The sequence below is a fragment of the Triturus cristatus genome, chromosome 3_1, assembly GCF_964204655.1.
Source record: "Triturus cristatus chromosome 3_1, aTriCri1.1, whole genome shotgun sequence".
Classification (NCBI taxonomy): Eukaryota; Metazoa; Chordata; class Amphibia; order Caudata; family Salamandridae; genus Triturus; species Triturus cristatus.
Window position 1 is genome coordinate 560,988,530 of NC_140583.1, and position 21,504 is coordinate 561,010,033.

General features: G+C 43.3%; 1 protein-coding gene across 12 annotated transcripts in view; it reads right to left on the bottom strand.

Moving 5' to 3' along the window:
* Positions 1–21,504, bottom strand: part of AKAP13 (A-kinase anchoring protein 13) — a 1,236,163-nt gene that overhangs the window by 1,129,406 nt on the left and 85,253 nt on the right. For all 12 annotated transcript variants that reach the window (XM_085644487.1, XM_085644486.1, XM_085644483.1 and 9 more), the window contains exon 2: positions 2,777–2,816. The gene's annotated coding sequence lies outside the window, so the exon portion shown is untranslated. The remainder of the gene's footprint in view (positions 1–2,776; positions 2,817–21,504) is intronic.

The window sequence follows — 21,504 nt, forward strand, 5'->3', positions numbered from 1 at the left end:
AAGATTAATCGCGTAGATCAAGGCCGGCACTCAGCCGCTCTTGAAACACCCCCCTGGGCGCGCGCCATTGTTCCGCTTGTCATCGGTTCCGCCTTTGCGTGGGAGGCGCTGGACGTATCCTCAAGTGCTCTTGTTCAGGTGTCTTGTTGACAGACCAGTGTGTGCCAGGCTCGGATGGAGTACTTCCTAAGCGTCATGTGTGCACGGAGCAAGCCGTAGTGCGTATGAAACAACCTCTGAATTGTGCCACACACCTACATAGTCTGTTTATCTGCATTAGGTTACTTTTGTTAGAATTATGAAAACAGCCAAATAATTGCGGTCACAGTCAACAGCATGACGGTCTTAAAATACAGTGGCTTTGAACATCTCCTAGGTATGAACGGACTCGACTTGTTTGAGGCCAACAGTGAGAAGCACAGCACCGTTCTAACTATAGAGAGGCATTGACAAAGCCAGCAGGCTTGGCTTTCACTTGGCAATGCGTGTAAATCGAGGCATTCACTCAATAACATCAGATTGAAGTTAAATCGATAAAAGAAAAAGACTGCTTTTTTCCACATGTAGTAACAGCCACTTATCTAATGTGTGGGAACATCTCAGGGGGTTTTACAGCAGAATGAAAACCCAGAAGGAAGGGGAGAAAATATTTAGGAAAAGAACTCCGCAATAATAGTATTCAGCACTACATCACAGACACCCTCTTTTTCACTCACACACATACAAGTTGGGGGGCTTCTCACTTCTTTCTCTGCCTGCTCACCCCACAGGGGTGGGTGAGGAGGCAGAGAAAAGGCGGAACACCAGATTCACCACTGTGGAGGTTTTCAAGGCATCCCAGGGTTAAGCCATAATGACAAACATCTGTACTGGTGGAGGAGGAAGGGGGAGAAGCCAGGTCAGCAGAAAAACAGTGGTGCGCACACACCACAGAGGAGCGGGGGCTAGGGAGCGTGGCAGCGAAGCGAACGCGCGCTGCTGTGCGTGCTGGACACCGACGGGAATGGGCGGAGCAAAGGCGGGACATGCACCCGCCTTTGCCCAACTGCGCGCTGGATTTTTTTTTATTTTTTAAAAAGGCACGCGAAAGCCAATGGCAGCCGCGGAAAGCTGCTCACACGCACGAGAGTGTGAGCAGCTTTCAGAACCCCATACAAAAGGGCTCTCGCTGCGCGAGCAGTGATGCGCACTGCAACGCAGGCGTGAGCCCTAAAAAATAACCAGAAATGTAAATTATGCAAGCAAGAATACTATCCTTCACTGAGTATTCGACGACGTGTAAAAAAAAACAGTACACAATTCCAAAACATAACACTACTTATATTTAGGCATGTGTATTCTATAAACCATGCTTTTAATAAGAGAATACTGACACTTCTCAGCAGCAAACATGTTATCTGGGACAAGGAGTACCTGCACTTCTAGATTTCCATTTCAAGCACTGCTCTCATTACTTTTTATTAGTATCAGGGTGGACGGCTGGATGGGCCACTGAACGCTCACTGCGGTGTGCTGAAGGTCTCAAGTTTGAAACCTGGCATGGCAGACTCGGCCTTACATCTGTATTAGGGCTGGCAAACTGAGCAATAGGAACATCCTTTAATTACAACATCTAGAAACTGTAGAATTCCGATAGGAAGCACTATATAAAAACAAATAATTAACAGTGCTTCAGCGATGAAAGAAGCTTATTTAGTACATGTTTACTGAATAGAGATTTAGTTTAAGGTCTGGGTTTTACCTGTGCAGCTGTCGGACCTATTACTTACAAACAGATCGAGCTTTCAGTCCACCCCTTTCAATCATTGGCTTTATTCGACAGGCCTGTTTCAGTCATTGACTTCAGTTTTTGTCAATCATATCTTCGCTTAACACAGTGGAGTGTACATCCCTCACCTAACTGAAGTGGCTGTTTGAGTCTATTCCTGCACCTAACCTCGAACACGTGCATTAAACTGCATGAGAGACACTTTGCAAATGCAGCCCTCTCTGTCCAGTACTGATGGTTCTATCCCACGTGTCTTGCTCTAATATGCTAATGCTGGATGGTTTAGCACAATAAACCCAGACCTATTGTCTTTGTGACTGCTTGCTAGCCCTTAAACTGGATGTTTTGTGAGATACCTGCTTACACATCACAATCTGTAGACTCTCAGAAGAGATTCGAAGGAAGCAGTTTCGAGAAAACAAGACTGGACCAAACACTGCAACACCACCAAAAGGTTTCTATGAAAGGAACACAATCTACAAAGTAAAATAGAATAGGACTAATGCAAACATGCAACTTATTTCACAGAGGAATTCAATTATCTAGATACAAAGACTGGGAAACGTAGGGGACTTTAACATTTAATACCTCATTTCATTCTTCACAGGTTGATAATTAGGCACGTTAACCTGGAGACAAGAAAAGGACAACTGATAAGGAGAGCCATTCTTTAACCCAGTAGTATGCTGATCCACAGCTTACACAGAAAACGTAGAAGGCTCGAAGCCTCCACCCTCCACAAACTATATATCTATATATATGATGGGAATAAATTTCACTCCAACAACAAGAGATCCCACTCTTCCTTTTAAAGAAGGTAGAATAACAATCCAAAGGCAGCATACACTCCCTTCCTAAAATCGCCTCTCCAATGCTAAAAAGCCAACATATTCAACGGCTAGCAACCCATCTCCATGTGTATGAATCAGCCATGCACTCTAAAGTAAATTGTGCCCTGCTTTAAGCAAAAAGGGTGAATATATTAAAAAAACTAATTCAATTACTTACCAAACAAGATCTGTTAGATAGAAATAAAGAAATCCAGGACCTGAAAAAAGGAGAAAATAGATTTTTTTTAAAGGGTGCAGAGTTAAGTTTTGGCTTAATTTCAGGTACATTTATGCCAATTGATGCGAACAAAATAATGATTCAAATACTGATCAAGAGCTAGGAAGAAACCAATGTTTCAATTAATGATAAATTAAACATCGGCTCCCTAAATTTGATAATAAACTCAAGCTTAGTTATGAACAGGACTAATGTTATAAAATATAATGCTATCTTCAAGTTAACACCTCTACATTAAGAATGAAAACAATATTGTTAAGATAAACACAATTACTAAGGAAACAACAAGGAGATAGCAGTTGTTCTACCACCTCCTTTAATAAGCAGAGAAAGATGAATTTGGTAAACACTGGTGTACCATATGAATCATATCAAATACAACTTTTGAACTCTTTTAGCTTATTGTTTGAAGAAAAAACTGGTGATTAATATGGATAAGACCAAAACTATGACTTTTGGCCGAAAGAAATCCGGTTTTACCTGGTGGATGGGGAGCGAGAAAGTGGAAGCAGTTTCCGAATACAGATACCTGGGGTTATGGTTTGAGAAGAGCATGAAGTGGTATACCCATTTAGATGCATTAAAATTGAGATCCTCAACAACAATCAGTGGCCTGAAAATATTGAACAAAGCCTATGGTGAAATGTCGGATGGCCCAGTGCTAAAAGCTTATTCCGCTATGGTACCTCCACAATTTCTGTATGGTGCTGAATTCATATATCTAAGTGGGAAGGTGACCTGGGACCTGGAGGAAGGCAAAAATTTAAAAAACGTATTTACGCTCCCTCAATCGTCAATGGTTCAGGCCGTAAGATTGGAATTAGGACTGACTTCATGGGGTATGTTAGCTGGTATGGCCCTGCTTCGCTTCTGGCAACGATTAGGGGCCGATGGAAACATAAAAGTATCCCAATGGTGTAAAAATGAAGTAGAGAAAAGCGAGTTAAGATGGGCAAAAGAAATCAGGGCAACCATGAAGAAGTTATATCGTAGGATGGAGGTTACCCTGGGCCCTAACGATTCTGTGGTAAATATTGACAAAAAGATCCTCAAATCGCTGGGGAAGGAAATATCTATTGCAGAGGATCGAAAGTATCTTGGGAATAAACCCATCAGTACATTTCATGACTGCTGCTTGGGAAGATAATCAATGTTTCCCTTATATTGATAGGATTGATGGATTACGGAGGGAGGTCCTTAGGGTAAGAATTGGGGTAAACCCATGTTATACAAATTATATGATAATGCCATGATCGACAAGATGGGAAGATGTACTTGCACTTTGCACACACATTGTGATCGGTTACATATATTATTAGATTGCCAAAGGCTTTTAGAATTACGATGCATGTTTTTAAAACCATTATTTAAGTTATATGAGATAAAAACTAGGACACAGGCTGTCGCACTGATAACCGAAATGACTACATTAGATATTGCTGTTGCTATGGGGAAGTTTATGCAAAAAGTGAAAGTATTTTTGAATACTTTCATTGAGCTGTAGCAAATAGACTATGTGCAACTTAGGTTATAAAGGCGTTTAAATGAGTTTAAAAGATTTATTTTATTGTTTTAAAAGAAATGAACTTTTTAAGATGTAATTTTAAATATTGTGTGTTTTGTTTATGGATCTACGGTCCAAATAAACGTGAATTAAAACTGAACTGATATCAAACACAATGACTCAAAGAGCACCATCAATTTCGCAGCCCTTCTCAAGGTCAACCATTACTCACATGTGGTTTGTTCAACCTGTCCCAGTGTTATTCTTCCTTCCAACTTGTCATCTGGCATTCAGAACTATGTACATACAGCGTTCAAACACCTCCAGTAGGATCAAGGCACTCTCACAATATGACGATAATGCTCCACCCACCTCAACCACTTAAAAGATAGTTTCTGTCTACCATCAAATTCATGGCTTCCTTTATTATGAGAATATTGCATAAATTGAAGGATCGCAACTGGCCTCAGAACTGGCATCAAAAACTCAGCAAATGTCTTTTTTGCCGTATTACAGGTGCATTATATAGTCAATGGGAGTCTAAATCTGGGCATACATCATATTTTTTTTTACAAAGTACTCTGTCTACTAAACTAAAAAAAATGGTTTTCAGGACGTCAGTATGAGCAACCCAATAAATCAGATGGGTCCAGTAACAAAAGTTAGCAGCCCTGTAGCAATTTTAGTTTTTGCAGGACCACCCCATGTCCGTGTTGTTTCACCAAGGCATTTGACCTGCTTAAAGCAGCAAAGCAGTAAATTATCCAGGTGGAACACCAGGTAAAACATAATGAAATATGCATGACAGTCCAATTCTCAATTATTTTTTCCCCAAAATTCATAATTGCTGCTGTTTTCCTGCTGCCAGAATTACTGGCAGGTCCAGGGTGGCGGAGTAAACGAGATTACAGACCACTCGCAATGAGGGCCATAGGCTTTTTTTGAGAGTTAAACTTTTTTGCAGCGTTTCACTGTGAACAAGTGGTAAACTTTTAAGTGCAAGTATTGGCCAATAGACCCAGTGTGTATCAGCCATCGGCGGACACTGGGGAGGTATTTAAAGGCTACCAGAGGGAGCCCTTTATTTTTCTTTATTTTACTTCAGACTGCTTTAGAAGAGCTTCCTGAGAGGCCTGATTGTGTGTTTTTTATTTACTGTAATGAAGATCAGCGTGCACAGTGTGATGATATTATTACATTGAAGTTAAAGTAAGTTTCACTGAATCAGTGCTCAGGAACATATCTCACCCACGGCATGGGCCCGTGCCCTCCCCCAACTCGGGGCCCAATAGACTTTCTGCCCCTCCTGGGGGTGGATAGGGCATTCACACACTATCTGCCCTCTCCCCACCCCCACAGGAGGCAGAAAGCCCACTAGACACCAGGGATTTCAAAATGGCACGAAAACAAACAAAAGGATGGGGCAGCCTACCCTGGAATTGAGCCATACCCCTGCCTCAGTGGGGTCAATAGTGTCTTTCTGCCTTCCCGGTGGCAGATAGGAGGCTTGCCCCACACATGCCCCTAGGTAGTAGAATATACATTTGACACCAGGAATTTTGCCTTTGGGGCAAAACAAAGTACTGCAGTGTTGCACTCTGCATTGGCCACATACTCACCACAAAAGAGACATAACAGTCTTACCCCACCACCTCCCACCAGGGCAGACATGGGGTCTGCCACCCATCTGCCCCTGGGGGGCAACAAGCTGACTGATGGCAGGAACATATTTTTTTTTAATAAATGGGGCGAGTCAGGTCCATCCTAACATCAGGCCCACCCTCACCTCTATAGCTTGAACAATGTTTCTGCTCCCCGGCGGACTGAAGCATCCCATCCCAATGGCAAGCGAGAGGACAACTGATTCTTTTGGGTGTTGTTTTTACAAATGGGCCAGGAGAGTGTGGCTAACTACCAATATTGTCCCAAATGCAATGGTGAACTGCTGCACTTTTTCGGCTTTGGTAGGCTAGTTAAAATGTAAAATCTGAATTCTCTCGTTTTCTAATTAAGCTGTGCTTCATCCATTTTCACCCCTGTCCTGTTTTTAGCCTGGCTCTATCCTTGACACCGAACCTGGGTCAACATTGGTAAAGAATCTAGGTTGAGACATTGTAGAATTGCGTAAACATGCAAAGTCAGCACAAAAGAACAGCGGATGTCTGCACTGGGTTTTGTGTGTTTGTTAAACAATGGTAAAGCCTTAGATAAAGTTTGCTCAGATAGCCTATTTGGTTGTGCAGCTTCAGGACGCGACAGTTACACAAGGCACCAAGGTTGTTGATTCTTACCGATTGTCTCATTTGTGTGTTCTTCCCAAAGCTCTATTTACCTCTGGGCGTTCCTGGTCTGTGATCTTTACTATAAAAACCCATGTAACCATCGTTCAGTGTGCTCTCTCCCTGGGTATCTTGATGGTACTTGTCGGATGGAGACCCATTCATGAATGCTTAATAAATGACCTATGGTTTGACTTCGCTCCAGTGTCGATTCCTCCTTACTTGTTAAGAACCCGTGGCGAAGTGGTGACCCTGCACCAGCAGGTTATTAATTAATCTGTTCCACATGCTGCCATCTGGAAAAACCTACCAGACCCAGAGAGTTCTGAAAACTAGTCAGCGGGGGAGTGTCCAGGGTGGTGTGCTTTGCATTTATTTCCCACCATTGTCTTACCCACAATGCCCTGCAAATCTCAAACTTTGACTAAAATCACACATTTCCCTCATTTCTAAAAGGAAAACGTATAGAATCTGTGGAGAGACACAAATTTCGCACCACACAGCATTCCGCCGAGTCTCTCAATAAAAATGGTACCTCACTTGTGTGGGTGTGCCAAGAGACCTTGACACAAAAGGCCCCAGTGCACTAGGTGGAGAGATCAGCAATAGGGGCGGCAGCGGGATTTGGGGAAGTGCTAAGTAGCCACCACAGGAACCTACCAAACAGACATTTTTGAAAAACTAGATAACCAGAGGATTCCAGGATGGCGAGCCTTGCATAGATTCCATGAGGTTTCTTACCCACAAAGCCCTGCAAACATCAAACCTTGTCTGAAATCACATATTTTCCTACAATTTATGTGATGGAAACTTCTGGAATCTGCATGGATCCACACAATTTCAAGCACCCAGAGTTACCCCACTTGTGCCAATAAAACGGATGTGCCACTTGTGTGGTTGGGCTTGATGCAGAGGTCACATTTTTTTCCCCCACATTTGTCCATTTACACACTGATTTACAATTCATGTTAAAGCAGTTGCCTTATTGAATAGTGTTTGGAGTTTGACCTTTGTCTGTGGACTACTTCTTAAATCCATCCTGATTAGGTGGTTCATTTTATTGGTAAAATATGCAAAACCTAATCAGCAGACAGGAGAGCAGTTCGACGTAGCAGCAGTATTTTTAATCCTTTTCAAAAGACAATTTACTTAACCCATTAGCTTAATTCAATATGAGCAACTTGACACTAATTACTATGAGAATGTCACATTCCTGTCTTTCTTGAACAGCTGGTGCATGGCTCTCTGAATCACAGCTACTGTGGATGCCAGCCTAAAAGGCATGTGCCTAAACCGGTAGGCACCTTCAGTAGTTACAAATGACATAAGTGGCCTTGATTCCTCGTGCAACAAGATTTGGTGATATGCTGAAGGGAAATCCAACATGGAGAGAAATGTAACCCCCTAGTTGACAGTGAGCATATCACCAATGTTTGGGAAGGGGGTGGCAATCAACTCAGATACCTTTGTTGAGATCGTGGAGGTCCACACACAAACTCAAATCCACGTTACCCTTTTTTGCTAGCACAACTGGGACCAACCATTCAGAGGCTTCAATCTCTAAGATAATGCCCTCCTGACAATCTTTGCAATGCCTTCCTCAAAGGTTCCCTCAACACCAAAGGAACACTGCTAAGCTTAGGTGCCTTAGGCAACACCTCATCCCTTATTATTCTGTGTGCAAATCCCTTTAATAGACATAGTTTTTGGGAAAACCCCTTGAAAGTCTTACTCCCGCTTCACCTCATTTATCACACTCACACTAGACTGTGCTACTAACACTTGGTCGGGTGGTTTGGATCTAGCCTAATCATCAACTTGGTCTGCTGTGGCCATCAACTCTCTGTTGTGACCTTAAAAAAGCTTGACCATCCTTATCAATGTAAATTTTGGACCGCGTCTTAACTCCCTGAAATTCTAATGAACCCACCAAATGGCCCGCCAACTCTATAGGTTGTTTCCATAAGTCATCAATTAGATGTACGGGGCACACAACTTCTGGTCAGGAAACTTGACCAGAAACTCCTCCCCAACCAACGTGTAATGTGCTCCCAAATCAGCCATCATCCATACCTCCATCCCATCAATTGTGATGTAACAAAATGGGTGGTCTTGGTTCTCGGAACAGCCAACCACACCCACATGTAGAAAGAATACTTCCTGCAACTCTCCCTCATCCTCAAACATATTGATGCTCTTTTTTTCACAATGCACAACTCTGTGGTGCCCTCCTCCCATTCACACTAAAGACCCCCTACTGACAGTGTAGTTAAGGGTTCAATCTCTTTGATAATGCACTTCTGACATAAATCCTGGTTCATAAATACATGGGTATTGAATGAACAAGAATAATCCATAGCTTAACTAAGTAGACTGCACAGTGCAAAGTATACCGACCCAGCTAACCATTCTAAATCCACCCTCATACATCACTGTATAAGAGTCCTGCCACATATCTGAAGTAGTAGAAAGCAGTTTTTGTACGATTTGTTTGAGGCTCCACATCTTACATATGTACTCTTACACATTCAGTCAACGCCATACCACCTGGCTTCACCGTTGTGTCAAGTTGTCCAAACAACGTATATGGCATAGTTATTAGTTTAGTAAGTCAACATAACCCAAGTTACTCAACATTGCCGAGTTGCTCCTGAGAACAGGCAGTTACCAAAGGAGCTGTTATAGAGGATTTCTGTTTATTGAGCTTTTTACAAAACGAGAGTGTTGTCTGGTTTGGTGGAAAAGATTCCTCTGCCTTTCAAATTTACTTGTAGTTTGGTGGGATAGAGCATGGAGTAGGTCGCACCAATTCCTTCTAGAATCCACTTTCTTAAGCAATTGATTGCCTTGCATCCTGGTCCTCAACTTTAAAATCCAGAAAGACAGATATTTGCGCCCTGGAACTCTATATTGCCACACTCTTTCCAGCTGCAGTTCAGTCTCAATCTCTCAAATTTAAAAGCTTAGCACAAGATATGCCGGCGTGTCGCCTTTCGCCTAAGAGCTGAAGACCTGTGCGATCTCTTAAAGATAAAGCATTGTGAGAACTGCTCTTTCCTAAAATATCCGTCAACAATTATAACACAAAGGTTTCTGGCTAATCAAAGGCGGTACTTTCAGCGATCCCTAAGAAACAAAAGCGCTTACATTTCCTCTCCTTGGGCCTTGGAAGTTTAAACTGCTTTAAGTATGTATATCATTTTATGACTTCACACCATCTTCGAGATTAGATGTGCACCATTCAGCTTTGCTTGCCTAGTTGTTCCTATATCCGATTGAGTCTCAATGTCACACTGTCAGTTTTTTTAGCTATTGTTTTTAGGTTATTTCTAAGGTCCATCAGCAAGCTGTTCATGTACTCTATGGTTGTGGAAGGATCACTTTGTGCTTGGGATTCATTGGCTGATGCTGTAGATCCAGTGCTCTTTGAGGAATACCTGCCTTCAAAAGGTGAGTTTTGGTTGCTATGCATTGTTTTTGCCCATTTTGGGAGTTAGCTATGGTATGCCACAACTTTCTGTTGTACTTGTTTACGTGCACGATTTAGGCCTTTGATCCAACATTTCCAAACAATCCAAAACGCAACTGGCCAACAGATTCTGTGATGAAGGAAAAGTTAACACTTTTTACATCATCAACACTTTCTTCACAGAGGAGTTTTAAAAGGCTCGTGCCTTGCCATAAGACTATGGCATCTCCAGTATACATATGCACCTGATCTAGGAGAATTAGTTTTTTATCACAATTTAGGTTCCCGAGATTCAATAAATCAAGACAAGGAGGTATGTCTTCTGCTGCTGTGATAGAAAAAGTATAGCATACGCTACAAAAATCTTTGTGTTCCCAACCCAATCTTTTGACCTGTACTACGCAACTAAAGACATACTTGTTCTCATATACTTTTTTAATTTCTTTGTTCTCCACTGGCTACTACAGCCAGCTTTCCTACCCTGTCTCCTTTTTAGGTTAAAGCCAACTAGACATCTTGGGGACATTCAAAAGGCTGACCTATGAATGCATTCCATCTGTTGCTTACTATTGGCTTTGTGGTTTGTAACTCAGAATTTCTGGCTTTTTAGTTGCTGGCTTTATTTGCTTTTGGCTGTCCAGCTTGAGTTTGTCCCTCCCGTTGCCCAAACCTGGTTTACTGTATTCTTCAACTAACTTGCTTTCTGTAAACAGGCCTTTAAATCTTGTTTTTATCCTGTCACATTTGCTGTGCATTCAAAGACAAAGGTCAAATGTCATGCTCTCTCTTCAGAGTGAGCTTGGTGTTTACTTTTCTCTCTCTGACTTCAAAGTGAGAGAATTTGTGCGACAATCCTGCAGAGTATCCATGTAAAATGAGAGGGTGTAGGATGTATTTTTTTCTAGCACAAAACAAAATGAATTGTGGAGGTGTTTCAGAATATATCAGAATTAGTACAAATGAAGCACTTTTTTCTAATTCTGAAGTGTAGTGGAAACAAAAATGTGAATATGATCAAAACACATCAATACACTAGGTGATGACATTGGCACACATTATCGTTTGTGTGCAGTAGAACCATATTTCGGAGCAAATGTAATGGTCATTTCAATTGAAAATGTGATCTCTGTAATAGTGCTGTGGTACCACACCATACTCCACTCCACTCCACTCCGATACAGTGAGAAACACCACTCGACTCCACCTCACTCCAATCTACACCACTCACTCCACGACACAACACTCCACTGTGTGCGCTTCCACTCCACACCACTAACCACACTCCACTCCAATTTACCCCATTCCAATCCAACCCAAACAAACGTACCCCACTCCAATCTACTCCACTCTAATTTACCCCACTCCATTCAATCTAACCCATTTAACCCCACCCCAACCTACCGCATTCTACTTAAATCTACTACCCTCTGCTCAAAAATACCTGTCTACCCCAACTCTACCTCCCTTCAATATAACCCTAATCCACTCCACTGTACCCAATCCAAACCACTCCACTAAAATCTAATTTATCCCACTCCAAATTTATCCCGCTCCAAAATACCTCAGTCTACTCCAACTCCACCTCACTTTAATACAACCCCAATCCACTCTACTACAATCTACCCAGTCTAATTTACCCCACTCCATTCAAATTTACCCCGCTCCAAACTTCACTGCAATCCATCCAACTCCTCTCCACTACCTCCAAACTACCCCACTCCACCACAATCTACCTCACTGCAGTCTACCCCAATCCATCAATCCCACTCCCATCGACCACATTCCAACCCATTCTAATCTACCCCACTCTACCACATTTCAATCCATTCTAATCTACCACATCACAATCCATTCTAATCTACCACATCACAATCCATTCTAATCTACCACACTCCACTCCATTCCACTCAACCCCAATACACCCTAATCTACCCTTATCTACTCCACTCTTCCCCAATCTATTTTATTCCACCCCAATCTATCCAACTCCAGTCCAAGCTACCCACTCCAATTGACTGAATCGACCCCACTTCACTCTACCCAGTCTATCCCACTTCACCCCAATCTACCACATGCCACCCAAATCTACCCCACTCCAGTCCAATTTAACTCACTCCACCCCACTCCATCCTCACTCAATCTACCCTTTACCACTCCACCTCAAACAACCCTACTCCAATCTACCCCATACAAACCGCCCCATCTACTCCATACTCCACTCCAATCTACCCTACCTCAATCTACCTCATACCACTCTATCCACCTCCACTCCAATTTACCTCACTCGAATGCAATTTACCCTACTCTAATCCACTTTATCCTAATCTACCAGTCTCAAAACTACCCAACTTTAATCTCTCACTCCAATCTATCCCACTCCACACTAATCAACCCCACTCAAGCCTAACTCACTACACCCAATCTACTACACTTCACACAATCTACTACATTTCACCCGAATATACCCCAATTAAATCTACCCCGCTCCACTCTACCCCACTATAATTCACCTACTCCATTTTACCAGACTCCACTTTATATCCGAATTCACCCAACTCTTCCCCAATCTGCCCCAATACAACCAATTCTAGCTCACTCCAATCTACCACACTCCACTCCTCCCCAGTCTGCCCCACTCCCCCCAGTCTGCCCCACTCCCCCCAGTCTGCCCCACTCCACCCGCCTACCCCAATGCAATCAACCCCACTCCACCCGCCTACCCCAATGCAATCGACCCCACTCCACCCGGCGACCCCAATGCAATCGACCCCACTCCACCCACCTACCCAATGTAATGACCGCACTCCATCCGCCTACCCAATGCAATCGACCCCACTCCACCCGCCTACCCCAATGCAATCGACCCCACTCCACTAGTCTACCCCAACTCCAATTACCTCACTCCCCACCTACCCAAACTCCAATCTAGCCCACTCTTCCAATGTACCTCTTACAATCTACCTCACTCTTACAATCTACCCCACTCCACCCCACTCCATTCTACCCCACTCCAATCCACTCCATTCTACCCCACTCCAACCCACTCCATTCTACCCCAGTCTACTCTATACCAAACTACCCCATTCAACTCAGCCCCAATCTACCCCACTCCACCCCACTCCATTCTACCCCACTCCAATCCACTCCATTCTACCCCACTCCAACCCACTCCATTCTACCCCAGTCTACTCTATACCAAACTACCCCATTCAACTCAGCCCCAATCTACCCCACTCTAATCTACCCCAACCTACTACACTAGCTTTTAGCCATGCTGAGCAGCAGCCACACTGGTGTACATAATGGTTAAAGCACATTGCTAAAGCCAATAGCTCTCACAGTCCTATTGGCTTTGCCAAAGTTGGTTACTGTTACTGACAATTTCAAGGACCTTGGTGGTGTCTCTCATAAGTGCCAGGACACACGTTTCTGAAGTTGCAATCACACTTTATAATGGTCTTATATCAATCAATCAATCATGGCGGAGAACATTGTCAGCAGTATTTATCAGCGCATTATCCAGCAGTGCCTGAACTACAGTGTCACATAAAAGGGAGAGTTTCTCTTCTTATATTTAGGATTTCCTGAGATTAGCTGTTGCTCTTCACTTGGCCTAAACACCAATCAAGATTATGAGGGGTTCATGAATGATGTGTTCTCACCAGGCCCCTAAGCCTTCAAGGAAATGGCGGATGCCGCCATCTAGGTTGCACCTTACTTTTATCCAGATGCCTACCTCTCGAGCAGCGCGGCATCACCAGTCTCCGAAGGCGGGTGCTGAAGCAGCAGGTATCGCTCACCTTGTGCTGTCACCCTCCTGGGCACTTGTCCTCACAGACTGCCGCCGGCCTCACAGACTGCTCAGCTCAGAATTTCCAGGTGCAATAATAGCAGCGCGAGTTCTGCAGCCTCATTTCTGGGTCACCGATTGTGAAGGACCTTTTTATTGGGGCATTTTGTAATACATAATGTCTTGTGGGTTGGGAGCTGAAGGCTCAGGCAGCCATCTTGGTTGGAGATCGATCACTCCCCTTCACTGCCAGGCAGCTTTGAAAGGCCTTGTAGGGCCTAATCAGTTACATCTTGGAGTATGGGACATCAGACACTTGAACCAGTGGAACCTAGTACTTTCACCTCTCGGGACATGCCGGATTGCACTGTACTTTGGATTCCCCTTCTGCTTTAGGTATCATCGTATTACATTTCATTTCATTTGTCTTTATTATCGAATGTTTCATCAAAAAAGACAGATTAAAAAGGATTACAATCAGGATAAGTAATTACAATTCGGGAGCAGTGTTAAGGGGGCGGGGGGGCATGCTAACAAGCATCTATGCTCATGGATGCCTGGACATAGGATCTGTAGATACACTGCACTTTCAGGAAAGTACTGGGGCGGAGGATGAATTCCCTGTATGGGTTATACTTCCCTCTTCTACTCTTTTGGTCCTCCTTTACTATGGAGTCCTCTCCCTGCCACACCGTGACTAACGAAGTGATCTATGTTTTACCTCAAATGTCAACAGTAGCGTGTTTCAATACCGTTCGCTTGCCTTTTAATACAAACTTTAATGTTTGGGACTCGGGTGCACGTATCCTTAGTTCCCTATGCCCATGGAGGTGCCATGCGACAGGTTCCAAGGCCCTATCACGCAAAATCTTTGAAATGTCATGCACAAGCATCACGGTTCCACGGAAACCTTATTCAAAGTGGTCATGCTGGGTCTCGAATTATCAAATTGCCGTTTCGTCCTTCTTACTTTGTCGGACTACTTACACTCTCAGACTAAAAATTAGAACATACGTGTGTAATTCTTTCCTCACTCGCTCATACAGCCAGCTGTTACGTTCTGACGCTTGCCACATAACTGAAAAGGAATTTTAAACAGCAGTACTATTCACCAGTTGCATTCTTTGTTTTTACTGAATTAAATTTTTCCAAAAGAAACCTCTTCTTTTGGAAAAGTGTAACCTATTTACCAACATTTTAATGCTTTCCCTAATTAGTTGCATTTGAGTACCAGTAAGTTTGGACGTGCTATTTCAGTAAAAATAACGTTTTCACAACATCATCTTAAGTTACATATAATTTTTTTTTAAACATTTACTTCATGTTGTTTTAAACTTGAGGGAGGAATTTAATCGCATACAAAAATGGAATGTTAATTTTCACAAAATGATCGGGGATGTGTATGCGTTCCATGCTTTTGCCCAGGGACTTGGTAAAAGGCACAATCAAAAAATTAAAATTTTAATCACGCCAACTAGCTTCTTTTAACTAGATAGATTACCCCTTTCCCACCCCTCTCATATACTCCCAAATCTCTATTAGGGCAGGATTCTGATTTGACCTGTACGGTTGGCACGGGAAGAGAGTACATAACTACCATTATTGATCATAATCGCTGCCACTGAGCCGTTCAATTACACGAGTTTTCGTGCCAATTTTGGGAATAACACGCATGTAGCATACATTACAGGGGCTTTGCCTTCCAGGCAGGCAATTTCCCGATTTGCTAGCTGGAATTTGTGTTCAGAAACACTAATGAAGAGGTCAAGTCTTAATCATGTACGGTGATATCTCTATGCATACACCATTCTGCACTACTGTTAATCAGCCCATTGAACTGACTACATACATGCATTTTAACGCTGGCTTCTGCTTTCTACAGTTGTATACTTAAGTCATACAAGTCATTAGGTGACAGACTCACTTTAAGACACAACCCCCCAATGGACATTCACCTGCAATAAAATGTTTACTCGAGCAGAACCAGCTTAGGAAGCAAAACTTGAATACAAATTTGACAGGAACTAGGCACGACCGGCAAAAGCTCGCACCTTCATAAGAAGCAATCTCTATCACAATCACCAAAGACAATACCCCTTTGGCTCAAGTTAATACACCAGGCCTCAGCAGAGAGTGCGTCTCTACGATCTTCCTATTGCTTTAAAATACTGCCTACATCTACAACAACTTTTTCTGAACATGTTTAATTTAGGTCCTCCAAAAGAAATAGGCAGGTCTCGACAGAAAATACGAACTGCATAGTGCATGACTTATTGCTGGTGTGGACCATGCCTCTCTCTCCCTCATTTCCTCACCAACTTATTTGCACCAGAAGGAATTTGTGTGTGCCTCCAGAAAGGCACCGACCATGAACTAACTGCCTTTGCCTCTAATAGAATTAATTAATTAATTAATAATGGGGAGCATAACAGTGCTTCTATTTAAACCTGTACAACGACTTCACTATAACACATTTTTACAGTGAAGGATCTCTTATTAGAGTTAAAGGGTGCTGTCCTCCCGCTTTTTACTTAGTCTGGAATTGTGCACCATGTTTTTAGATTCTCACAGAGACATTGGAAAGCATCTAAAAACTAGATAGGACAGCCTGAACGAGTAATTCCCACAGGTAAATGAATGCTGGGGTTGTGTATGCATTTCCCATGTCAGTGTCACACTCGGAATGACCTTGTGAATTTTTTTCTTTCTTTTTTTTGTGTCAAAGTTCTTTTTATTCAACATGACTTTCATATGACAATACAATGCATGAAAACATTAAGGACTCCATATGAGCAATACAGTCTAATAGGAATACAACTTCTCTTTTTGGGAAGTCCCAACGCCCTCCTCCCTATACTTAAGTCATGTCAGCTTTGTTAATCCGATGTTTAGGGCTTATAGAACAAACAACTTGCCCCAACTATCCCACCCCTCCCTTCCCTGGACTCTTGTTGTTCTTATAACTGGACAGTCAGAAATTTGTCAGGTAGTAAGAAGATGCTCCCATGCAGCTCGACCTGCTCTCTATATCCCATGGGGAGGCTTCGCGTGTTGTGGTGACTTAGTCGGACCTGGGCCTTGACTAAGTCTAAACTGGAATAAGTGCATGGCTCTTAATGAGGGTGGGCATACTGCCAGGGGGAGCCCCTGAGAGAGAAAGGAAACCAGCGGGCCCCATTTATATTCAAAGTTCTTGTACTCATCTCTGGATAATACTTACCATGGAAAGATTAGCGGATATTTTCACAGTTGTGAGTGCCATAACGACAGGGCTGGCGCTGCTTTCTTTTTCCAGGCTGCAGCTATTGGCGTTTTAGCTGCCCCTAGACAAGCCCACATTATTGCCTTATCTGCTCTCGTCTGGTGTTCTAGATCTGGGTCTCTGATTCCCAAAAGTACTCCTTCTACAGATGTCCGCATGGGGTATCCCAGCAGGTCTTTAATGCGAGTTAGAATCTCCTCCCAGAACGTTCTAATCATAGGGCAATCCCACCAGATGTGGCGGAAGTCCCCGAGAAGGCAGCATCCCCGCCAGCAGAGATCGGTCGTCTACGGAAATTTCTTTTTGACTTTTCTGGGATATAGGTACCAATCAAAGATGGTTTTGTAGTGAGCCTCTCTTAAGGACAATGAGTGATTATTCTTGGTTATATCGGAAGATAAGTGTTTCCATTCCTCTTCTGCAATGTCCCTCCCAACCGCTTGCTCCCAGAATGTCCTGTACCGCGCCCGTAATGCATTTAATGTCAAGAGTAACAGACCGTAGAGAGAGGAGATCGCCCTTTTCATGGTGCCCGCCCTCTGTACAAACTGCTCTCTCGGAGTTCGTTCTCTGGTGGCTGCTTCCCTGATCCATGGATGGGATACCCAGTGTTTAAGTTGGAGATATTGTTAAGTGGTCGCTACTTGGGACATGAAACTCTCTTTGGCAGCTCTCCAATGTAAGCACATTGAAATTGTAAAATAGGTCCAAGATCATCAAGCAGCCCCCTCCCTCCACGCCTCAAATGGGCCCTCTTGCAGTGCTGACGGGAAGTCTGGATTGAAGTGGATAGGGGTGTAAGGTGAAGGGAAGGATGTTCATCGCCCATCCCTCGTGACATCGTCCCATACTTTGAGGGTGATGTGCGTCGGGGTACTGATGTACGCATTAGCCGGCTTGTCTTTCTTCTGTTTCCAAAGTACATCCCAAATCGATCTGCCCACTACTGCCCTGTCCATGTGAAGCCAATGTTTGTCAGACTCCCTCAAGGACCACCCTACCACCACCCTCAGTTGGGATGCTTTGTAGTATGGGTTAAAATACGGTAACGCCGCTCCCCCTACTTCTTCACCTATCGTAATGTGTGGAACGGGAGACGAGCCCTCCCATTCTGCCATATGAACTTAGTAATAAGAGAGCGGAGTTTGGGCAAGAGATCACGATCTAGATCGATTGGAAGTGCCTGAAACAGATAAAGTAGCTTTGGGAGCATTGTCATTTTTATGGCTTTTATCTGTCCAAGCCAAGAGATTTTCAGAGGTTTCCAGCGTCGGAGGTCTTGTTGGGGGATAGTTGGCCTTATAGAGATCCTCTATTTGTGGGGTGAGCTGAATACCCAGGTTGGCCCTGAACCGAATTGCCAGAGGTTCGATGCTCAAGGCAAATAAAAGAGGCGAAAGTGGGCAACCCTGTCTCGTGCCTCTACTCAGTGCAAGTGGGAGAGACGTTGACCTGGACTCTGAGTGTGGATGCCTATAGTTAGCTCTGACCATATTAATAAACCTTTCCCCAAAGCCAAAGCATTCCATGGTAAGAAAGAGGAACGACCAATCCACCCTGTCAAAAGGCTTCTCTGCATTTAGGCCCACCAGCATCGCCGGAACGTTAAATTTGGAGACTTTTTTCCATCAAGTGTGTAGTCCGTCGAATATGGTCATGTGTCTTTCTCCCCTTTATGAAGGCATATTGATCAGGGTGGATTAGTGCAGGAATCAGGTTTTCTATTCTTGTGGCCAGTATTGCTGAGAACAGTTTAGCATCTAAATTTAATAGTACAATTGGCCTGTAGGAGGCGCACCTCTGTTTTTTTTCCCCATCTTGGGAAGAATGAGGACTACTGCCTCAGCCATGGAGTTCGACAAAATGGTATTCTCCGCTATTGCATTGAACAGAAAAGGGAGGTGAGGTATAAGCTCCAACACGAATGTTTTATAAAAGTGCGCCGTCAGCCCATTGGGCCAAGTGATCGGGCCATTTAGTTGGTCGTTCTCCGAGGGCGGGACTTGGGGCAGATCTAGGGAGTCTAAGTATTGTTGTTGCCCGATACTCAATAACTCAGCTTTGACAGCTAAGGAGGACCTGAAGCAGAACAGTGACAGGCTGTCAAATGATGGGGGTATATCTGAAAGAGAGTGACTGGGAAAGTGAGAATGAGTGACAGAGAAATGAGATTACATAGTGACTGAGAACGAGTGAGTGTTACTCTTTCAGGCTTTTTCACTCTCACTAATTTGCTCTTTCACAATCAGAGGGTGTTGGCGACAGAGTGAGTGAGTGATTGACTGGATGTCAGACTCCATTAATGGGCCACAGGGTAGAAAGGAGATACCAGGTCACAGCTGTGGTGGAGGAGGCAATTTGATCCTGGGACCGACCAACTATGGATTTGCAAACTGGGACAAGAACACTCTTTTCATTCTTGGGGAGTGAGTGTGAGCGGTCAACGGCTTCTAAGGGTGATAGTGTGGGAGGCAAGATCTTAGAACTCAGAGCTTAGAACTCAACAGACTCAATATCGTACTGTTCAGCCCGGTGCCTATCTTTAGAATAAAAAAAATGTACTTTAATAACACAGCATCACGTAACAGGGGCAATTAGGAGAATGAGACACCGGGTTGAAATCCTGTTGGTAGTCTTGAAGCTCAACACGCTTTGATAACCTCTACCTGCTAATTGAGTTCCCAATAGTCTTGTATCCCTTGTGCCTAGCCTGGGATACAGTGTGTACCCAAATTCTTCATACACTTTTCATCTCTTGGTGGTTACTTGTTCTGAAGAGGTCAGTTTCTTGCTCTATCACAGGTCTCATGCCCAGCAGTTCCTTGTGTCTTCGTGTTGCAGTCCGGGGAATAGGGGGGCAGAGAGGACAACAGCAGTGGTTCTGTTTCTGTGGTGGCAGTTACTGTCCTGTGAGGACCACAGTGGCTGCCCCGCCTGGAACTTAATGACGTCTACTTGGCTTCTGTGGCAGCTCTTGTCTTCAGCAGTTGCAGCCTACTTAGATGAGGCAGATGGCAGGGGTGGCCTCAGATCCAACTTCGACCTCCTGGATTACTACAGCGGGTACAGTCGTCAGGTCGATCAGGGTGCCCACCAAAGTCTTTCAGTCAATGTAGATTGCTGCTCACACTAGAAAATTGATGTATGCAGAGTACTGATGTGATTCATGAATATAACTGTTTCAGGAGATAGGGGGACACCCTTCCACGCTCCCTTGTAGTCACTCATTCTCTCATGCTTTTGGAAAACAGGTTTACTAAATAACAATCAAACAGCTCTAGGATTCTGGTAAGATTTGTGGGTATGTATGCTTCGATCACTGGCTCTATGCTCCTTCCTGCGATGGACACCCCAGCATATCAATACACAATTTCAACATGCAAATTAACAAGAACCTAATAATGAAGCTTGACACACAATATCAATATACACTTGACCTTTTTTAATTACAAGGCCTGACTTCATATGTAGAAGTGTGAGGGCAGGACAAGTATGTGCAGATTATCAACTAAAAATATACTTATTTTTGAAAAACCACTACACTTTTAGAAAAAAAAAACCTGAGTCCCATTATGAGTTGCCATTACTTCCACAGGGATATATAGGGACTGAAATAATGATTGTAGCAGTTATCTCCCGCTGAGATTATATGCTAAACTCCCAGGAATGGGTAATAACCTGCCAGACCAATAGTTACCAGTTTGTTTATCGACGTTACCTCCTATTTTAGAGAGTATATCACTGACATTTGCTGTCTCCAATAAACAAGTGATAAATATCAGTCAGTCAGTCAAAGTTGGCTTTATTTCGATTTAAAACATATCTTTAAAAGCAATACAATTCATCTTTTTATAAAAATAAAAAGCCAATTCATAAAGAAACAATTATACAAGAGCAAAATACGAATGGCATAAATAAATTACATAAAAATCCATTTTTAAAACCATGATTAAACAACATACAGGAGCCTTTTTGATCTGATTAACCATGCCCAGTTTAAAAACTTCGCCATACCACAGACGAATAAAGAGCGTGTGTCGGATTTTAAAATAGGGGTTTCAGCCACCTGAGGCGAGGAGCTTTATACGCAGGACATTCAAATACAAAGTGGGGAACCGACTCAATCCTGGTCTCACAGAAAGGGCAAAAAGGAGTATCTGTGCTGGTATCTTCCACCCAGCAGTCAACTCACGCACAGGCAGCACACCTATCCTGAATTTAAAATATAAGGCCCTATCTCTAGATTTTGAAATGATATCGAGATAAGGCTCAAGTGATGCCCCCTCCTTTACTGATAGGAATTCAGCAGTACATCTACCTAGATTGGGATTAGAGTTTCTAGAATCCATTACCCATTTCCAGTA